The sequence below is a fragment of the Mus musculus genome, chromosome 5 (assembly GCF_000001635.26).
Source record: "Mus musculus strain C57BL/6J chromosome 5, GRCm38.p6 C57BL/6J".
NCBI lineage: Eukaryota > Metazoa > Chordata > Mammalia > Rodentia > Muridae > Mus > Mus musculus.
Genome location: NC_000071.6, coordinates 70,644,107 through 70,667,683, shown reverse-complemented (window position 1 = coordinate 70,667,683; position 23,577 = coordinate 70,644,107).

Here is a 23,577-nt window from a genome sequence, read left to right as displayed (position 1 = left end):
AGTTTTTTCTCAACTTTTATTTCTTCATGACTGTTTATGTACTTTAGATATACCTACATCAATGACCTTGAACATTGAATACAACATTCACTCAAAGACCTGTTAAATGTGTATTTATTTCCCAACCACTGGCCTCAAAGGTAAATGCATTAGAAAGCTAAAGCAATTTGGAAACTGCTGTGCTCAATGATTTGGGACTTTTTTATTTTTTAAGTAATGAGATTTCACCTGGGACAATGAAATATAAATACTCATGAACACTGACAGGTAGGTTTTGACATGACAGCTGTGTGCCTCTATAAGACAACTCAGGAGATGGGCCATGGTTCTTAAGAAAATCCAAACTTCATACCAAATGAATTAGGTATAATAAATTATATTAGTCACCATTCTGGAAATAGCAAAGAACTGAATTGTATTATCTCCTTTGATTTCTACCATGTCCATGTTGTCTATAATTCAAATGAACCTAACATCTTTTATCTAATACACTTACCAGAATCTTAAAGTTTTGCAATCATTCAACTAGGTCTTGTAGTACCAGTGGATACAAATGATATTAGAGGCAGCCATTGGAGCAAAGAGAAAAGGACAAAGGATCAACAATGTGAGCTAACCAGTACTTCCCAGAACTGTGTCTCTAGTTGCATATGTAGCAGAGGATGGCCTAGGCGGCCTTGGTTTTGCGAAGATCATATGCCCCAGTACAGGAAAATGACAGGGCCAGGAAGTGGGAGTGGGTTGGTTGGGTAGCAGGGTAGGGGAAGGTTATAGGGGAATTTTAGGATAGGATTTGAAATGTAAATGAAGAAAATATCTCATAAAAAAGAGAAAAGAACAGCCAAGACCAAAAGTATGGGCTACTTTGACAAGAAAAAAATGCCATGCAAGATGTCCAAGACTTACTTCTAACACACATGGAAAGTACATATCAATGATTTCTGCACTAGAAAATCTATAGCAATGTACTTTTCACAACATAAAAGTAGAGAAAAACTAGTAATGAACCAAAATAAATGGCTTGTATGAGAAACCCAGTATTATTGTGGTAGTTATAGGCATGCATTAGTCACCCCTCTCTTCCAGAGAAACTGTCACAAAACATGACCAGAAACTTTACAGTGAGATTGTGTTTTCTAGCGATGAGAAGTAAATCACACACATGAAAACTCAAAACTTAACAACATGTCTTCTTAAACAAGAGCTGGACAATTTAAACAACAGTTGGCTTCTCTGGTTATATTGATGAAATGTCAAGGAGCTCCCTCCCTACGTAACTACTTACAGGCAATTAAAAAACAGGGGGACACCAGGGCCAAAAATATGGGAATGGGTGGGTAGGGAAGTCGGGGGGAGGGTATGGGGGACTTTTGGGATAGCATTGGAAATGTAATTGAGGAAAATATGTAGTAAAAATATTTTTTAAAAAAACAGCTAGAGGATGGTCCTTTCTTCTATCTCAGCTCTGAAATTTGTCACTGTAACTCCTTCCATGGGTATTTTGTTCCCCATTCTAAAAAGGAATGAAAAAGGACCATCCAGAGACTGCCCCACCTGGGGATCTATCACCTATAAAACAACCAAACCCAGATACTATTGCATATGCCAGCAAAATTTTGCTGACAGGACTCTGATGTAGCTATCTTTTGTGAGGCTATTCCAGTGCCTAGAAAATACAGAAATGGATGCTCACAGTCATCTATTGGATGGAACAAAGGGCCCCTAATGAAGGAGCTAGAGAAAGTACCCAAGGAGCTAAAGGAGTCTGCAACCCTATAGGAGGAACAACAATATTAACTAACCAGTGTCCCTAGAGCTGTGTCTCTAGTTGCATATGTAGCAGAGGATGGCCTAGTCACCATCAATGGGAAGAGAGGCCCTTGATCTTGGGAAGATCATATCCTCTAATACAGGGGAATGCCAGGGCCAGGAAGCAGGAGTGGGTGGGTTGGGTAGCAGGGTGGGGGTGAGGGTACAGGGGATTTTCAAGATAGCATTTGAAATGTAAATGAAGAAAATGTCTAATTAAAAAAAAACAGCTAGCAGGAAAAGTAGTTTGTGCAAGGGATTAGCCCCTCATTGGGTTGCTAATCCCAAATCTGTAGCACTTGATGAGTTGGGAGTTTGCAGGGATCTTTAAGGAGTTGGGAGACTGGAACACCATGAACAAAATATATCATGCAAAAAAGAAAGTAATAGAGTAGATTTTCCTAGCAAGGCCACACCTTGGTATAAGCCTGAAAACTGAGTATCATCCTTCCCCACATATGATTGCTTAGTCATGTGCACGTTGCTTTATTCAACATTCCTAGGAAATTAAAACAAAAACCTAATTGTACTTCAACTGAATTGATTAAACAGTGTGGTATGAAGTGGAATTTCTCTTTACCTGTCATGAGAAACAAATCATGAAATTCCAGAGAAGAAGATGGAACTCAAAATGTTATGGTGAGTGAGATAATGTAAACTCAGAAAGACCAAGGGTGAATATTCCGTTTTTATGAATAGATTTAGCTCCAGATTTTTAGGTGTGAATAATTGAATAATTATTTAATTAAAATAAATAATTGAATAATTGAAATAAATTTATTTAAATAAAAAGAGATATTACAGAAATAAATTCATTTAAATAAAAAGAGATGTTACAGAGTGCTGAAGAGGAACTCAAGGAATGAAGATACTAAGACGACGGTGTTATGAAGGGGAAAAGGTGAAATTGTGGTGTGTCACTGTTGAAAGGGAGATTATTACAGGATAACAGGAAGGAACACCAGGGCCAAAAAGTGGGAGTGGGTGGGTAGGGGTGTGGGTGGGAGGGTATGGGGGACTTTTGGTATAGCATTGGAAATGTAAATGAGGAAAATACCTAATAAAAAGTATAAAAAAATAAATAAAAAGCTATAGGGAATCAGACAAAATTATATATATATATATATATATATATATATATATATATATATGTATATATATGTGAGTGCATAAGTATATACTTTATACTTTAATAAGGTTATAATTGTGTTAATAATTCTTCTCTAAGAATTACAGTCTATCAAAAAAAAAAGAAAGAAAGAAAGAAAGAAAGAAAGAAAGAAAGAAAGAAAGAAAAAAGAAAAAAACAAATACAAAAACAAACAAAAACCCTAGGACCAGGTATAGAAAACCCTCCTTTTAATTGTTAGTTAGTTGGGAGAGTTTAAGAGAGCCCTTAAAAACAATATTTTATTTACATTGCTTTGTTTCACTGGGAATGTGAAGGTAAAACTCTATTGCTGCAGATGTAACCCATTTTGGGCCCTGGACTTGGAAATATTGAATTGAAATTGACCCATAAATATCCATGCTGAAGACTGGTGCTCGTAGTTTTGAAAGGTTCCATGCAAGCTGCACATGCCAGCAGAGGAACTGTGAAGTCAACAAGTCACCATACCCAACTGTCAGATAGTACCAATGTTGCAGTAGTGACACACTATCTTGGAGGTAACTTCTTACACACGTTCGCTACCGGCCAGGAAAGACGCAACAAACCGGAATCTTCTGCGGCAAAGCTTTATTGCTTACATCTTCAGGAGCCAGAGAGCAAGAGCAAGAGCAAGAGCTCTATTGCTTACATCTTTAGGAGCCAGAGCGCAAGAGCGCAAGAGTGCAAGAGTGCAAGAGTGCAAGAGCAAGAGAGAGAATGGCGAAACCCCGTCCCTTTTTAAGGAGATTTATCCTCCGCCTAGGACGTGTCACTCCCTGATTGGCTGCAGCCCATCAGCCGAGTTGTCATCACGGGGAAGGCAGAGCACATGGAGTGGAGAACTACCCTTGGCACATGCGCAGATTATTTGTTTACCACTTAGAACACAGGATGTCAGCGCCATCTTGCAACGGCGAATGTGAGGGCGGCTCCCCACAGATCCCCCTTTTCTTTTAATAAGAGCAATAGGCCACCCATATTAATGAAAGTGGAGATAGAGGTCAAATCCCCAGTGTGCAGGTAAAGGAGCCGTACACATAACCTCCTCCCAGGCTCATCACCCAGAGGGGTCCTGGTCTGGTCCCGTGTCGTTTTTCCTGGGGAGAAGGACACTTGGACACTCAACCTTCTTGAAAGATGACATGTCTCCCTAGAATAGGCTCATATGTGCCGCAGAGCCCTTCTACTGCAGTGCTTAGCCGTGCAACTCTCTCGGGCTGCTGAAGCACACTCACTCTATCCCGTGCAATGAGACTAGCCTCGTGGGGTGCAAGAGCTGAGTGGCCAGCGATCTATTGCTTAAGCATAGATAACCATATATCAGGGGAAGCACCATGTTCTAAAGCTGCAAGTGCCTGGGCAATAACCACCTTGTCTCTCCTAGTTTGGGCCTTAAGCTTACAGACCAACCAGAGAAGCAACACTAATCCACAGCAAAGTATATCTCCAAATAATATCAATCCCACCCATTCTTTAAAGAAGGAAAATGCTGAGGAGATCCAATTGGGTAATCCTTTGGTCAGGGACCAAAGCGCGTGGAGTTGACCTGAATGAAGGCAATTCTCAATTCCCGAAGGGTCTGTTCAAATTCAGCCGTCCAATTCTGTAACATATACTGAGAAAGACTTTTTGACAAATTAGCTGCCCTAGTAAATTTCTCATACTGAATGGAAGTAACGCATAATGAGGGGTCCCCCAAGCTCCCGAACAAACCCTGAGCCAGTCTTGTAAACCTTTGTTCTTTCTTGGGGCTATGGCCGCTCTGCATTCCTGCGTGGCTTGCTCATAAATAAGCTATTCTACCAGAGGTACGGCTTGCTCTGAATCTCCAAAAATACGCTCTGCTGCCTCTGTCATTCTGGCCACAAAATCTGAGAATGACTCCTGAGGTCTCTGGACGATCTTTGTTAGTTGTCCAGTGGCTTCACCTGCTCGGGAGAGCACCTTCCAGGCCCTAATAGCCTTTTCATCTGATTCAGAACTATTAAGAACTGGCTCCTTGAGCTCATCTAGTGATGAGTATAGGCTCCTTCTCCTAGAGACCTCCGCTGATTGATCTTTTTTCTTTTCCTTCCTTCTAATCTCTCCCCAGGTATTCTTACCTGACCTAAACTTTTCTTCAGGTTCAAGACCCTTGGAAAGGCCTATATACTTATTTTGTGTACCATATTTCCTCTTTGCTCCTACTCTCTCTCCCCGCTTTACTTCTGATAGATTGCCCTGAATTTCGTCCAGAATCTGCCCTGCCTTAACCACTTGATAACATGTGAAAAAGAACAAAAAGGCTCCTAACACTAGAGAAAGTTCAAGGCCAAACATACCTCGTAAAGCTATTTCCCACTTTACTTCTGATAAACTGTCTTGAATTTCGTTAGAAAGTTCAAGGCCAGACGTACCTTGTAAAGCTATACTTACGGGTACCCTGTTCCCCAGCTGAAGAGTTCTGAATTCACGCAGTTGAATCCTTCTCAACAGTCTGTGTTGCGGGAACACTTCATTACCACCATTCCCCAGCTGAGGAGTTCTGAATCCAGGCTGGATCCTTCTCAACAGTCTGTTTTACGGGAACACTTCATTACCATGACCCGCAGTTCTGGTTCCGGAATGAGGGATCTTCCTTGTGCCGGTGATGGTAACCGTCCCGGGTTTTCTCGTCCCGGGTCTTCTCGTCCCAGGTCTTTTCATCCCGGGTTTCGGCACCAACTCTTTTTTTTTTTTTCCATTTTTTATTAGGTATTTAGCTCATTTACATTTCCAATGCTATACCAAAAGTCCCCCATATCCACCCACCCCCACTCCCCTGCCCACCCACTCCCCCTTTTTGGCCCTGGTGTTCCCCTGTACTGGGGCATATAAAGTTTGCAAGTCCAATGGGCCTCTCTTTCCAGTGATGGCCGACTAGGCCATCTTTTGATATATATGCAGCTATAGTCAAGAGCTCCGGGGTACTGGATAGTTCATAATGTTGTTCCACCTATAGGGTTGCAGATCCCTTTAGCTCCTTGGCTACTTTCTCTAGCTCCTCCATTGGGAGCCCTATGATCCATCCATTAGCTGACTGTGAGCATCCACTTCTGTGTTTGCTAGGCCCCAGCATAGTCTCACAAGAGACAGCTACATCTGGGTCCTTTCAATAAAATCTTGCTAGTGTATGCAATGGTGTCAGCGTTTGGATGCTGATTATGGGGTGGAACCCTGGATATGGCAGTCTCTACATGGCACCAACTCTTACACGCGTTCGCTACCGGCCAGGAAAGACGCAACAAACCGGAATCTTCTGCGGCAAAGCTTTATTGCTTACATCTTCAGGAGCCAGAGAGCAAGAGCAAGAGCAAGAGCAAGAGCTCTATTGCTTACATCTTTAGGAGCCAGAGCGCAAGAGTGCAAGAGTGCAAGAGTGCAAGAGTGCAAGAGTGCAAGAGTGCAAGAGCAAGAGCAAGAGAGAGAATGGCGAAACCCCGTCCCTTTTTAAGGAGAATTATCCTCCGCCTAGGACGTGTCACTCCCTGATTGGCTGCAGCCCATCAGCCGAGTTGTCGTCACGGGGAAGGCAGAGCACATGGAGTGGAGAACTACCCTTGGCACATGCGCAGATTATTTGTTTACCACTTAGAACACAGGATGTCAGCGCCATCTTGCAATGGCGAATGTGAGGGCGGCTCCCCACAGTAACTAACTACTGTCTAATTATACTTAACATTTATGCAAATGAAATGAATTCATGCCCAGTATGGCAACCTAGCCAATTACTAATGGCTGCAGAGGTCATGGAACCAAGAGCAGAATCTACTATTGCCATTTTCCTAAACTAGCAAAATTTTAACTCTGTTGTAAAGTAGATCATTCTACTCAGGGAAAATTTTAATCTTCACTCATTCTCAAAGATAATATAGAAATCCATCACTGGAAAAAAATGTAGAAAACAACATTCTGTGGTATATTCAATCAAAACAGATACATCTGCAATGCAAACATTCCATCCAAGGCTTGGAAATCCATAAAGAGAAGTCTGAAGCCGGGCGTGGTGGTGCATGCCTTTAATCCCAGCACTCAGGAGGCAGAGGCAGGCGGATTTCTGAGTTCGAGGACAGCCTGGTCTACAAAGTGAGTTCTAGGACAGCCAGGGCTATACAGAGAAACCCTGTCTCAAAGAGAGAGAGGGAGAGAGAGAGAGAGAGAGAGAGAGAGAGAGAGAGAGAGAGAGAGAGAGAGAGAGAGAGTCTGAATGCTTATAAGAGCCAAAGGAGCAGGATTATACTTTGCAATAGTGTCTTCTGTGTACTACAGAGGAGCTGTATCAATGAAATCTCAAAACTAGTAACCTAATCAAGCCCTGCAGAATGACAGCGTCAGTTCACATGCCAAAGTAGATGAAGAAAACCACACAGAGTTCCACTCTATATTAGTACACATTTTAAAAAGTATAATGGGTACATCACGAGGTAAGTTACTGGATGACATCACCCTTCTACAAAGTCAATGGGGTTAGAAGATGCCTTAGGCCCTATCAAGATATTAAACTTAGAAAATGTAGCTGAAGCCATTGGATGTGATGGTGTTACATTTTTGCAAAGTAGAATATCAGTACTTGCCAGGAAGCTATTCAACAACAAACTTCCATTTAGCCTACATTATTTCTCAAAGAATGCTTTTCTTTTTCTTTTTTATAAGTTGGATTTGCCTTTTGGCAATTCTACACGTTTGTGTAATGTGTTCTGAGAAATACCCCTCATCAGTTTTTGTACCCCTCCCACCACTGTCAACACCCCCTTCTCTCCATGTTTGTTGATGTTCGTTCTGCTTTGCTACCAAACGAGTTTGACTAGACTCAGCTGTTTGACCAAAAATATTGAACACTGGAGTTTAGTAGGATCCTTAGTGATAGCCTTAACATCAGAGTGTTAGCCTTTGGAAAGTTGGGATACACTTTGAGGCATTTAAAGAAAGGGTACCATGTATGTGTTGACACACTGAGAAAACATGAGGGAGTGCTCTCTTAGACATTCTCAGCCCCTTGTATATTGTTTGTGGGGGTCTCTGAAACTGATGGTTGTTTATGACACAACAATGAGTCAGGCTTCTCATAAGCATATGTGGGCGAACTGAGTTCCTCCGGGCTTTTGGTGCTTTAAATACACAGGGCATTCTTTAGAATGAAAATGACTGGCACTTCTTTGGTGTTGTAAGATTGCTTTTCAGTTAAAATCAAGTGTCATTTATATCTGAGCAGTCATTAGTTTCTATAGTTCTGTTAAATATCATCTTGGAGAATATTGTACAGATGGAGCCTGTTGCCTGAATACTAAATAAAATCATATTGATTTCACTTGCACTTTGCCTGCTAGCATTTGCATCATAAATATCAGAAATGTAGAGCCCAGATTTCACACAATGGAGTGTGAACATCATTCCTCAGTATGACAGTCTCAGAGACTTCATTTACATCACCAAAGGTCTAGAGAAGGAGTTATGATGCCTTGAGAATAGAAATCTCTTTATTTCTTATATTTATATGATTGAAATTGGCATCTTAGATGTGAATAGGAAATTATGCTAGCAAGGGATTAAATGGCTATTTGTTAACTTGCTAGAATTTTAAGTACTTTCCTTTGTTGTTGCATGTAAGCTTGAATCTCCAGGTGTCTAGCTCAAGCCTCAGGATTTTGACTCACAGGTGTTTTCTCATTCCTACACTACCACTGCCTAACCTTTATTAAAACCAGGGCAACAAGGACGCAACTGGTTCATGAAGATGAACTTAGCAATAAGCGAGGTCCTACATTGTTCTACTCTATTCTTCAGAAACCTGATGGAATATTGTGTTCAAATCACAAAGTATAATGGAAACTGTAAAACCATTTGAGAACATGAATTTTTAAATGTATGCTTCCCAACTATTAGAATAAAGATGGGGCATATCTATTTGGAAAAGGGCATTATTCTTTCAAAAATTCTTGATATTTTAGATTTTTAGGCATGAATAACTTCAACAACTACTTTATCAAAAGTGCCAACTGTGAATACCATAAGCCACAATAATGACTGATAAGCTATTCTTATTGGTATGATTCTAGTATGAATGTTATAAGGAGAGCCAGCCACTTTCAGATTGAATGTTAAGTCTTCTTCACAGGACTTAACACTTATCTGGCACTAAAAATGGGGTCAGGAAAACTTTGATGCACAGGGCATAGGCCTTAGAGGAGAACCTAAAGTGTTAATATAAATATATACAATTCCTTCCAAACATTTATCTTTAGATTAATGTAGCTGTAACCCTCCATTAGAGTATTGGTTTTGTAGTTAGCTTTAATGATTACCAGACTTATAGCTGGTGAAAATGTAGAGAGTAAGTGACTATGGATTATTCTGTTCTAAATGGGTAAGTTACCCATATGACTTTTGGTCATATGGGTATCTGCAAGATCAAAAACTCTGCTTTTCACTTTTTTTTTTTAATTTCTTACCAGGATCTTTCATCAGATCCAAATGTGAATGGAACTCTTAAGCGTATTTTGCACACTGAGATGGTATGGGTGTCCAAGTTTGTTTCCTGTTGTGACAAAAACAAGGACCAGAATAGGTTTGGCTTACATGAGCTCATGGCAGTGTGTAATGGAGAGCACCAAGTTAGGCAGGGCAGAGGCCTGGGCAGAGTCAGAAGGAGAGACTCCAGAGGAATTCTACCTGTCCAAGGCTGGTATAACTCACATTGTTCTGGGGCCCCGAGGAGTCATTATTATTCAAGTAATTGGCACAGGGACTTGCTTCCAGAAAGTTAGCTCTTCCCAGATGACCCTAACTTGTGTTAAAATAATAAAAGCTAGCCAGCTAATTTAGTGATATCTCATTCGAAAATATTTGTGGCAGGGGAGATGGAAAGTGTCTGATGAGTCTGCATGGAGACCTGAGATTGAACCCAAAGAACTCATATAGAAAATCCAGGCACGGCAGTGATTACCTACAGTTTGTCATTAGGGGAACAGAGACACAAAGATCTCTTGAAATGTGTCCAGACATTATAGCTGAATAGGCAGTATTCAGTCTTAGTGAGAGACCAAGGAAAGAAGTATGCAGACAAGAGGATCAGACCTGAACTGCAGATCCCCATACATATGGATAAATATGAACACACACAGGCACACATATAAGCATGTTCACCACATACATACATACATACATACATACATACATACATGGAGAAAAGATTTCAAATAATAATTTTAGTATATCTAAAACCAATTTTCTTAAAAGAATAACTTTTAAAGACGATTTTTAATAAAGTTTCCTGTAATCTGAATTAAATTTAAAATACTATATAGAATAGAACTTAATATTTCCAGGTTTTGTAACTTGTATTATTCATACAGGAAAGTGAATGCGGCTCTATGATTTGAACACAGTTTATTGTGCCTGAATGTGTGTGTGTGTGTGTGTGTGTGTGTGTGTGTGTGTGTGTGTGTGTGTTGTATTCACCGGCTCACACATGTGTTTCTTACTACAAAGAATCACTCATTTAAAAATTGTTTTCTTAACACATAGTGGGATTCATGGCTCTAGCAGAGAATGGCCTAGTCGGTCATCAATGGGAGGAGAGTCCCTTGGTCCTGTGAAGGTTCTTTGCCCCAGTATAGGGGAATGCCAGGGCTGGGAAGCTGGAGTGGGTGGGTTGGGGAGCAGAGAGAGGGGTGAAGTATATAGGGGATTTTAGTAGGGGAAACTAGGAAAGGGGACAACATTTGAAATGTAAATAAAGAAAAATATCTAATAAAAAATTGTTTTCTTTTTGTGCTCCAATTCTGTTGCCTGCTTTCCATCATAACTGGCTTGCCTTGTCCAGCCTTAGTACAAGGGGAGATGCCCAGTCATACTGCAATTGATGTGACATACTTGGTTGATATTCATGGGAGTCTTGCCCTTTTCTGAAGAGGAAAAAGAGGAGCAGAAGATGGGGGAGACAGGGTGTGTGATAGAAGAGCAAGGGGAAACTGTGCTTGGGATTTTAAAAAGTTAATCAAGTGAGTGGGTTGGGGAGCAGGGGGAGGGAGGAGTGTATAGGGGATTTTCAGAGAGGAAACTAGGAAAGGGGATAGGATTTGAAATGTAAATGAAGAAAACATCTAATTAAAAAAATAAAAAAATAATTTTAGGAGAAAAAAAGAAGAAAAATTGTTTTCTTCAGGTTTATTCAAAGTTTCGTGTTATTTGCATCAGTGTAGCATTTCAAAAAAAAACACATTCTAAATCATTAGAAGAATTACATTTATATGTATGTCAACTGATCCTGTCATAGCACTCAGGTGAAGATTAATATTTGCATAATTTACAAAGGGTGGGATGAGGGAGATGCAGGCAGCTCTCTGTGTAACTTCTATGTTCCGTGGCTGCTGCTGCTTCTGCTGCAGATGCTCTTGCCGTGCTCAGTTGCAGTGCTTGTGGCCAAGTGGTGCCCTATATTGCCTCCAGGTAGGCATAAGGTACATCAGATTTTCTCTACTGCCTAAACTCTTTCTTCCTTGTCTCAATGTCCTTACTGAAAATAAGTGGAGAGTTCAAATTAGAGAGTTTGCTCTGGTAACAATAAAGAAACTTTGGTGGCAAGGGCAGAGGTCTCCTCTGAAACTGAAGTTTTGTGTGTGACAGCTCAGTCGTGTGGCATCTTTGCTCTGGAACAGGGAATGCATGCCAAGGGCAACATAAATACTATTTGAGTATTTATGTAGCGAAAGTCTACAAGTCTTACATAAAATACAATTATGGGCTTTTGCATGTCTATAATTTTCCAAATCATCCAATATAAATCAGTATTATAAGTATTCAAAAAGGATACATCTTTGTGGATGGGGTGGTCACATTTAGATTATTAATAAACTGAGAAACTAAATTTAATAATTTAAAGATGTTTTTAAAATTCAATCCTTATGTTTTTATTTTAATAATTGTTTAATTTTGTCATAACCATGCTTTGTATATTTATACTATATTAGAAAAGTTTTATAGAACGTATGTTATAAGTAATTTAGAAAAATCACAAATTTAAACTGTTCTTATTCATTTTAAACATATAAATAAAAGTACCATCCTTATGTTTTACTTTTTCAATAATGTGTTTTTTCTTTTAAACATGCAAAGTTCTATATTAATAAAATGCAAAGGTAAAATGTGTTATAACTAATAAAGTGAAAATGTAATTTAAATTATTTAATTAACTTCTAATTCTTTGTTTTACTAGCTCTTGTAGGATATTTTGGAAGAAATAAACTATCATTCTAACTTATAATATATTTTTCCATTTGTTGAGTATAATGGCAAGAAATGAAATGAATTACTATATAAAGAAGAAAATATCTCATGTAAAATGTAGAAATCTCTCCAAATTCATCACAGCCAATATTCATGAACTGCACAAATTTATATCTTAATTCTTGTCAATGTCCTTAATTTACCAAATAAACATAATGAACAAAGTGAATGAAATTTATGATGGTTTATGGGAAGAATTTATGTAAGTAAATATAAGGAACATTACAATCCAGTTCTAAATTTATTAAATATGAAACATTTAGTCTTGGAAAACTACAAACTAACAAGTGTTAAGTAGAGCTGGCTGGTGCTAGCAACACAGGATAGACAGAGTCATTTTAAAGCCATTTGAAAGCATCCATTGCTGTGGTGACACTTGCTACTTCCACAGTATGAGAGAAAGCATGGTCTGACCATTTTCCTGGGTATTCAACACTAATGTGTCATTATGGGCAGTTATACATTTTAGTGCTTTGTCAAAGTCTTATAAAATTTCCAGAATTACCTTATTTAACATGTTGAGCTTTCACACAGAGCTGTCAAAATGATTATTGCTAAGAACTATCAGTTACAATTGAAAAAAAAATGTCTACAAGCTCTACTGCAGAGACGGGTTCTTTGCAATATATATTTCCTTAAAGTAATTGATAAGAAGGTTTAGAATTAATGTCTCAGAGAAACTGAAACCATTCTAAGATTTCAGCCCCTAGAAAATAAAGTGCTGATTTACTTAGACACATTGGCTATAAAATTACTGAAATGAAGTGTCCAAATTAAGGTGCTGACACAGCCAAGGTTGTGTATATATGTGTACCATATATTCCCAGCATTGACAACACATAAATTCTATAATCCATGTCACAGAGGACCCCACATATAGCTAAAAGCAAACCTAAACGTCCACACCTGTAAGCTGTATCTTCACTGGATGCAATGCTTATTTTACGGTTCTGGAAAGGCTTACCCTGCCTCCTCACAGCTGTTTAAAGTGCCGAGCATTGTTCATTGGAAGGCTACCTCCTTCTTGTAAGGCATTATATAGCACATAGATGGTGACTTTCTTTCCAATTATTTAGGACACTTTGCCAAGGTCAACTCAGAGTGTGGATTAACTTGTGAGAAGTCTGAAAGACTTTTAGCTGACTAGAATATTTCTTCCACAGTTGATGCTAATGTAGCTGTTGCCTAATCACAGCCACAACTATTCTAGGAACCAGGGATACCTTTTCTAACAGTGAAGAGCTTCCACAGTCACGGGCAGTAAGTCTACAGATGTGACTTTCTCTTAAGCACATTGGTGACAAAGAGTACAGGCATAGTAGCCATAATATGAGCATCAAGGAACAGGGGTAGCTGATGGGTGTCACTGGGTCCCTGACAGATCAGATGGCTCTGAGGTAAAGGTGGTGTGAGGTGCCCATGGCTAAGCATTGCTTCCTTTCTTCTTGCTCTCTTCCTCCCTTCTTTCCTTCATTCATTTGCCCCTTCCTTTTTCCTTCCATCCATGCTTTTTCTTTCTTAATTGGTAAAATTATATTTAAATGTTTGTCTGAGCTTGAAAAAGTATTGGTATAAATAAATTTCAAACTATTAAAATATTACATCCCTGCATCTCCCATGCTCACCAGGTATGCTATGACACATCTGTGGAGGCAGAGGGCAACTAGAAGAAGGTGGTTCTCTTTCCACAACCATGTAAGGGCTGAGGATCTAACTCAGGTCACCAAGCTTGGCAGCAAGTACACTTAGCTTCTAATCCTTCCTCCTGGACCTTCAATTTCTCCTTTTTCACAATATTTTTATCATAATGTTAAATTCCTCCATAATCAATAAAATTTACTTTTATGATTAGTAGACCATCATAACTGCCTCATTAAATCACTTAAAGTTTTTCCAGAGACTACCTTCTCCAGCTGAGGATCCTCCAATGAGCCTTTGAGTACACTTCCTGCCAGAAACGACCAGGTATCACATTATGTGTATGTTCTACCTTTACTGTATAAGTAAACCTCATGGTATACCACACTTTTTATCCATGTCAGTTTATTCCAGTAACTTGAACATGTAAAGTAGATTGTGTATTGAAATGGTAAAACAATCAAGAAAGGAGACATTTGGAAGTGTTGAAAACCAATGGATTATTCACAAGTGTAGTATATGTGTCATTTCTCAGAGGACTCAGCCAAGTTATCCACTTCTTTCTCTCCAATTTAACCTTCTATACTTCTGGTCAGAGGAAGTTGGAATCACTAGCACATGTAAATTCCAAGCCTTCCTGAGACATTGACGTTTCTATTGTGTGTTTTGTTGTTCAAGAGCAAGTCATGTGAAGCAACTAGTCCTTTGGCTGAGAAAGAAGATTTTACAAAGCATGGATTTTAGGAAGCTTAATCCCAATTAACAAGGGTACTATTATGGTGTTTATGAAGACCAATATTATTTTTAATTGGTTAATTAGTTAGCTAATTAATTTTTTTTACATATTCACTTTACATTCTCACTTTTCCCCTCCTGGTCACCCTCTATAATAATCCTTTTTCTTCTCCTTTGACCAGGTGTTCCCCCAGAAAACTCATATAACTATAATTGTGAGTGCTAAGGCCTCCAGAAGTTGTAGACTGGTGGCACTAAGGAAGTCATTGCTGTCACCATCTCAATCAATCACCTTCTCCATCCCAGCGAATTCACCCCAGAAAGACATATATCAGAATACTAAAGAATTCATTTCATTGAAACTTAGAACTATTTTTGGGTGGGAGAGCAGCATCATAGAACCAGAGGGAACAAAGGAGAGAATAGGTATGTTAACTGGGAAGGAGGATAACATTTGAAATGCAAATAAATAAAGTAACAAAGAAAAGAAAAGAAAAGAAAAGGAAAGAAAATAAAAAGAAAAAGAAAAAGAAAAAGAAAAAGAAAAAGAAAAAGAAAAAACAGAACTGTCAGGAATCTTTCTCTGAACAATTACTAATAATACATTTTACATTTTTATCATATTAATAGAAAGTCTAGTAAGATCAGAATATGTTACTCTATCTTATACTTGATGGTATTAGAGCTTCTGGAAAAAAAAATATAGTGGCACACGCCTTTAATTCCAGCACTTGGGAGGCAGAGATAGGTGGATCTCTGAGTTCAAGGCCAGCCTGGTCTACAGAGTGAGTTCCAGGACAGCCAGGGCTACACAGAGAAACCCTGTCTCGTAAAACCATATATATATATATATATATATATATATATATATATATATATATATATATATATATCATGCACCTTAAACATTCCTTTAAATTAGAATTTCAACTATCTGACCTAGGTTTGCTTATTACTTTATAGTGATGAGGTGATTTTCTTCAAATGCCTCTAATCCATGAGAAGTGATTATTGTGTTTCTATTTCCTGTGCAACAAAGATAAAGTAAGGCCATTTATTTCAACCAAACAAGAACACGAAGAATGAGAGACACAAAACGGAGTTTATGAAGAAGTATAAAAACTAGGAAAGACACATAGACAAAAAAGCAGAATTAGAGCTAAATCATGCTGTTATTCAAAATTGAAAAATTGGAATTTGTTAAATGTGCACATGAATACCTGTAACTTTCTTTGGATCTTCAAGAGTCAGCTTACTAAGTGGTAACCTGTCCTATTCTCTCAAGATGATATGAGCAGCATGGCCCCCAGTAGTTCATATCTGGTTTCATTACATCATTCATTTTTTTCTCTTCTTGCCACTAGTGACTCTTAGCATTCTTACTATTTAGATTTTATTCGTAGTTTTCTGGAGCATTATCCCCTGTTTACCTTTATGATGTGCTTGATTCACTGTGCAGAGTAATTTTGAAATCTGATGGGATTTCGGGACAATGATTATAGTAGAGAAGGATCAGTGATTGGTGCCAATTCAATGAGTTTCTTCTTGTATTGTTGTAGCTCCTCATATGCAGATACTGGAAAGAATTCTCTATCCAGCCATTTACCTACAAAAAGGAGAGGTCATTCATTAGGGATAGTGCTTGATCCTGTACTTAACAGTAATAGAAACTCTATGATAGTGAGAAAATACATGCTTTTTATGTCCTACCAAACAGAAAGTATAGTTAATTCTTACTTTCTTTTGTCTAGCTTATTATTTGGATGGTACACTAAGCATTCTTTATGTTGACTTTCCTACGAGAAGATTGAATTCCAAATGTTTCCACATTTTCTCTACAAAGAGAAATGAAGGAGAGAACATATATTGTTGTTTAGAAGAATAATCTTTGTAACAATAAAAAGATGGCCTTACCTGACAGCTGTGGGTGGGAAGGCCCTTAGTCTGGGGGAGGTTTGATGCTCCAGTGTAGGAGGATGATGGACTGGTGGGGCAGGAGAGCAAGGGTGGGTGGGGAAAACCACTAAACAGGCAAAGGAGAATGGGGAGGGCAGATGTGGGATGTGGTATTGGTGGACGGGTAACTAGGGAGTGGGCTATCATGGAATGGTGGGTTGGTGGAGGGTGAAAAAGGAAGTGGGATACCATTTGAGATGTAAATTAATGCAATGATTAATAAAAAAGAGCAGCCAGCAATTATTAAGGCTTTATTATGCACAAGGATGGCTTAAAGATACCATATGCATTGCATCGTACTGTGAGCTGTTGTTGATAGTAGTTGCAATTGTGCACAACATCATGGAAGATTGTCTGCTTCCAGATGAACACTGATACTTTACTATGATGCTTTTTTGAAGAAACTAGATGTAATATAATTTTCTAGAATTTTTAAACTTCCCTATTATATATGCGAAAATGTATGTATTCGCTATGCATATAGTACCAAGAACCAGCCTTAGCTTAGCTTTAGCATAGAGAGGGGTTCTGAAGAAGGGGCATTTGTGAGCAGTGAAAAGGATGACTCAAAGTTAAATTATGGAGTACAAGCTGACAGCCTTATAGTCTGCTCAAGATGGCTCCCTAGACAACTCTCTGAAGATAACTCTTGGCTCTGAAGTCTGCTTAAGATACCTTTCTGCTCAAGACAGCTCTCTGGTTTCTCATGCTAGAAAAAAATTCTAAATACTCTCTGGATAGCTCATGGGCTTTCCAACCAAAGTCAGAAACGCTGCTAGAAAACATTTTTGAAGAGCCTTGTTTGCTTACCAAGCAGTCCTATCTGAGTAGCAGCTAGAAATAATTCTAAAAGTGCTGTGCTACCTCTCTAAGTAACTCTTGTTTTTTGACCAATGTCAGAAACACTGATAGAAAAATTCGAAAAGAGCATTGTTTGCTCTCGAGAGATCTCCAGACAGCTTAACCCTTGCTAAAAACAAGTGTAAAAAGGAACTCTGGTATCTCATCTCATGTAGGCCTGTGGGGAGCCGCCCTCACATTCGCCGTTGCAAGATGGCGCTGACATCCTGTGTTCTAAGTGGTAAACAAATAATCTCCGCATGTGCCAAGGGTAGTTCTCCACCCCATGTGCTCTGCCTTCCCCGTGATGACAACTCGGCCGATGGGCTGCAGCCAATCAGGGAGTAATACGTCCTAGGCGGAGAATAATTCTCCTTAAAAAGGGACGGGGTTTCGCCATTCGCTCTCTTGCACTCTTGCACTCTTGCTCTCTGGCTCCTAAAGATGTAAGCAATAGGGCTCTTGCTCTTGCACTCTTGCTCCTGAAGATGTAAGCAATAAAGTTTTGCCGCAGAAGATTCCGGTTTGTTGCGTTCTTCCTGGCCGGTTGCGAGAACGCATGTAAGAGTTGGTGCCGAAACCCGGGACGAGAAGACCCGGGACGAGAAATCCTGGGATGAGAAAACCCGGGACGGTTACCATCACCGGCACAAGGAAGATCCCTCATTCCGGAACCAGAACTGCGGGTCACGGTCATAAAGGTTCCCGTAAAACAGACTGTTGAGAAGGATCCAGCCTGGATTCAGAACTCCTCAGCTGGGGAACGGTGGTAATGAAGTGTTCCCGTAAAACAGACTGTTGAGAAGGATTCAACTGCGTGAATTCAGAACTCTTCAGCTGGGGAACAGGGTACCCGTAAGTATAGCTTTACAAGGTAAGTCTGGTCTTGAACTTTGTAACGAAATTCAAGACAGTCTATCAGAAGTAAAGTGGGAAATAGCTTTACAAGGTACGCCTGGCCTTGAACTTTCTAACGAAATTCAAGACAGTCTATCAGAAGTAAAGTGGGAAATAGCTTTACAAGGTATGTTTGGCCTTAAACTTTCTCTAGTGTTAGAAGCCCTTTTGTTCCTTTTCACATGTTATCAAGCGGTTAAGGCAGGGCTGAAAATTCTGGATGAAATTCAGGGCAATCTATCAGAAGTAAAGCAGGGAGAGAGAGAGTAGGAGCAAAGAGGAAATATGGTTCACAAAATAAGTATACAGGCCTTTCCACGGGTCTTGAACCTGAGGAAAAGTTTAGGTCAGGTAAGAATACCTGGGGAGAGATTAGAAGGAAGGAAAAGAAAAAAGAAAAGAAAAAAGATCAATTAGCGGAGGTCTCTAGGAGAAGGAGCCTATACTCATCACTAGATGAGCTCAAGGAGCCAGCTCTTAGTAGCTCTGAATCAGATGAAGAATTCTCCTCTGAAGAAACAGACTTGGAGGAGGAAGCAGCTCATTATGAGAGAAAAGGGTACCAGCCAGATAAAGTGCTAGCTAATCAGTTAAGGAAAAAGCCAAAAGCGGCTGGCGAAGGCCAGCATGCTGCTCAGCCTCCGGGCAGTCGGCTTCAAGGTCATAGTGCACTTCCGCCCTATGCGGAGCCCCCGCCCTGCGTAGTGCGTCAGCCTGCGCAGAGAGGCAATGGACAGAGAGGCAATGCACAGACTCCTTCATTCCTAGAGAGGAACAAAGGAAAATGCAACAGGCATTTCTGGTCTTTGAAGGAGACACGGGTGGGCGTGTCCACGCTCCGGTAGAATATGTGCAGATTAAAGAGCTTGCCAAGTCGGTCCGTAAATATGGAACCAATGCTAATTTTACCTTGGTGCAGTTAGACAGGCTTGCCGGCATGGCACTAACTCCTGCCGACTGGCAAATGATTGCAAAAGCCGCTCTCCCTAGTATGGGCAAATATATGGAATGGAGAGCTCTATGGCAAGAGGCTGCACAAGCGCAGGCCAGAGCAAACGCTGCTGCTTTGACTCCAGAGCAGAGAGATTGGACTTTTGACTTGTTAACAGGTCAGGGAGCTTATACTGCTGATCAAACAAACTACCACTGGGGAGCTTATGCCCAAATTTCCTCCACGGCTATTAGGGCCTGGAAGGCACTCTCCCACGCAGGTGAAGCCACTGGACAACTAACAAAGATCGTCCAGGGACCTCAGGAGTCCTTCTCAGATTTTGTGGCCAGAATGACAGAGGCAGCAGAGCGTATTTTTGGAGATTCAGAGCAAGCCGCACCTCTGGTAGAACAGCTCATTTATGAGCAAGCCACACAGGAGTGCCGAGCGGCCATAGCCCCAAGAAAGAACAAAGGTTTACAAGACTGGCTCAGGGTTTGTCTGGAGCTTGGGGGACCTCTCACCAATGCAGGCTTAGCAGCCGCCATCCTCCAATCCCAAAAATGCTCCATTGGCAGAAATTAATCAATGCATAGATCTTGTCCAGGAACAACTAGATGTATTATGGCAAATAGCTCAGCTGGGATGTGAACAAAAGTTTCCGGGATTGTCCGTTACTTCCATTCAGTATGAGAAATTTACTAGGGCAGCTAATTTGTCAAAAAGTCTTTCTCAGTATATGTTACAGAATTGGACGGCTGAATTTGAACAGACCCTTCGGGAATTGAGACTTGCCATCATTCAGGTCAACTCCATGCGCTTGGACCTGCCCCTGACCAAAGGATTACACAATTGGATCTCCTCAGCATTTTCCTTCTTTAAAGAATGGGTGGGATTGATATTATTTGGAGATACACTTTGCTGTGGATTAGTGTTGCTTCTTTGGTTGGTCTGTAAGCTTAAGACCCAAACTAGGAGAGACAAGGTGGTTATTGCCCAGGCACTTGCAGCTCTAGAACATGGTGCTTCCCCTGATATATCTATGCTTAAGCAATAGGTCGCTGGCCATTCAGCTCTTGCACCCCACGAGGCTAGTCTCATTGCACGGGATAGAGTGAGTGCGCTTCAGCAGCCCGAGAGAGTTGCACGGCTAAGCACTGCAGTAGAAGGGCTCTGCGGCATATATGAGCCTATTCTAGGGAGACATGTCATCTTTCAAGAAGGTTGAGTGTCCAAGTGTCCTTCTCCCCAGGTAAAACGACACGGGACCAGACCAGGACCCCTCTGGGTGATGAGCCTGGGAGGAGGTTATGTGTACGGCTCCTTTACCTGCACACTGGGGATTTGACCTCTATCTCCACTCTCATTAATATGGGTGGCCTATTGCTCTTATTAAAAGAAAAGGGGGATCTGTGGGGAGCCGCCCTCACATTCGCCGTTGCAAGATGGCGCTGACATCCTGTGTTCTAAGTGGTAAACAAATAATCTCCGCATGTGCCAAGGGTAGTTCTCCACCCCATGTGCTCTGCCTTCCCCGTGATGACAACTCGGCCGATGGGCTGCAGCCAATCAGGGAGTAATACGTCCTAGGCGGAGAATAATTCTCCTTAAAAAGGGACGGGGTTTCGCCATTCGCTCTCTTGCACTCTTGCACTCTTGCTCTCTGGCTCCTAAAGATGTAAGCAATAGAGCTCTTGCTCTTGCACTCTTGCTCCTGAAGATGTAAGCAATAAAGTTTTGCCGCAGAAGATTCTGGTTTGCTGCGTCTTTCCTGGCCGGTCGAGAACGCGTGTAAGATAGGCCAAAAGCACATGCTTTTATTTACATACCACTTCAGTTGTTTATCCAGTTTTCCATTTGATCATCCCATGATTTAGCATTTTGTGACTTTAGCCTCTTGGTTCTTAGGAGAAGACAGCAAGTACACATTTTTAAACATGGCAAGTGAATTCAGAGATCTGTCTGCCTTTGTAAGCACAAATAATAAACTTAGCTGCATGGGATCTTGTCTTGACATCATCAACCCCCAAATCTCTTTATCTTCTTCTTTAATATCTTTCTGAGAAGGTGACTTATAGTGCAGCTGCCTTTTTTTCTTTTAGGTCTGTGAAGCCCCTCAAATGAATCACATTGCATCCTTATATTTTGCATAGTTGAGAGATCATATATTCTTGAACTCCTGTTTTAAGAGTTCTTTATCACAGCCTTAAGGATCATCTTGAAGGTTATAGCATTTATGATTCTTGCTAAGGATACAAACACACCCTCACATCCAAGACTTCTGTTGCCTCTGATTATCATTGAGTTATTAACCTTGGTAGAAAGGACATTCCTCAATAAACTTTGCAGGAAGAATATTTCCCTAAACAGTGGCAGGAGAAATATATTCAGAAGGAGTAACATGAAATTATATATATATATATATATATATTCAACACTAGTGGAGGCCAATGCTTGTGACTCTGTTTCAGGGGCAGGAAACCTTGCCACATTGCCCATTTCTGTTCCTTCAGGACTCAAAAATATAGTGAATGTAGTAAATAAAATATATGTATATATACATCATACACACACAGCATTTTTCATAGGGGAAAATAGATACTATTAATATGTTCTTACAAACTACCATATAAGAGATTTTATACTTATATACACACATTTTATATATGTGTTTATATATTTATATATACATATGTATATATATACACATAGGCATAGGTATGTATGTATATATACACACGTATATATATATATATATATATATATATATATATATATGTGTGTGTGTGTGTGTGTGTGTGTGTGTGTGTATGAGGATACTTATAGGTATGTATATATTATATGTATGTATGTATGTATGTATGTATATACATGTATATAAACATGTGATAAAAATTGGGTCTGTGCTTTTACAACTGTTTGTGGTCAACGTATTAACAGTATTTTTATTCTTCTATTTTCCCCCCATGGAAGATGGTTATTGCTGCATATCAGCATAGTGTATTAATTTAAGTCTCCAGAGGTGATCAAAGATAAGAGAACAGGAATGAGCAAAACATCACATGTCAAGTCATGATATGAACTGTAGCCAGTCTGTTCCAATTTATAAGAAACCCAAGCCATCATTTAGAATCTTTCAGAATGAGTTTTGTTACTTTTCAAAGGGAATAGTAATGTTTGTCTCAGGAATGGAATGTACTGTCTGATTTACTTTTCTGTTGCTACTATAAAATACTCTGAGAAAAGCTATTTAAGAGAGGAATGCTTTATTTGACTTTCAGAAGGTTACAGCCCATCATGACAGGAAACAGATGACAACAGGTGAAGACAGGAAACCAATGGAAGCCTGCGACTGGCTGAGGCAATAATTGGCTGAGTTCACAATTGCCTATGTACAGATATACATTACAGTTCAATGAAATGAAAGAAGCAATGAGATTATCTGGATAGATTAACTTCTCTGCGTTCATCTATGATATATGTCTGATTCTGAATTTCTTTTATAAACTAGAGAAGTTAGTTTTTCAGCAATAGCTTAAATAATTTTATTTGATATTTATAATATAAAATTCAGGCTTAGAAAACTCAGAATGCCTTTTGGTAGTTTGAATAATAATGGCCACCATAGAATCATAGATTTGAGTGTTTGGTCGTAAGAAACTAAAACTATGTCGCAGCGATTAGGAGGTATTGGGCTTATTGGAATAGATGTGTCCTTGTTAGTGGATATGTGTCACTGGGGGTAGGCTTTGGGGTTTCAAATTCTCAAATGAGTTCCAGTCCCCCTCTATCTGTCTGTCTGTCTATCTATCTATCTATCTATCTATCTATCTATCTATCTATCTATCTACCTATCTACCTATCTACCATCTATCTTCCTGCTACCTGCTGATCCAGATGTAGAGCTCTCAGATCCCTCTCCAGCATCATGTCTGCCTACATGTAGTCATGCACCCTGGCATAAAAATAATGGACTGAATCTCTGAAAATATAAGCCAGCCCCAATTAAATGTTTTTCTTTTTAAGAGTTGCCATGGTAATGGTGTCTTTTTACAACAATTGGACAATGACTAAGATATTTTACTAAGGCAACATGTAATAGACACATAGTAACTGCAATGATAGCATAAAGTCAACATAAGTGTTTTATACTTATTGATACTATTTATATCTTAGCAATGTGATGCAATCTGCCCTATGAGTATGAAGACACAGAATGCATCAGGACACATAAACTCCAATAAATGTGATAAATAAGCTTATCATTATATAAATATCTGAGCTTAAAATCTCATTATAGAAGAAACACTTGATAAAT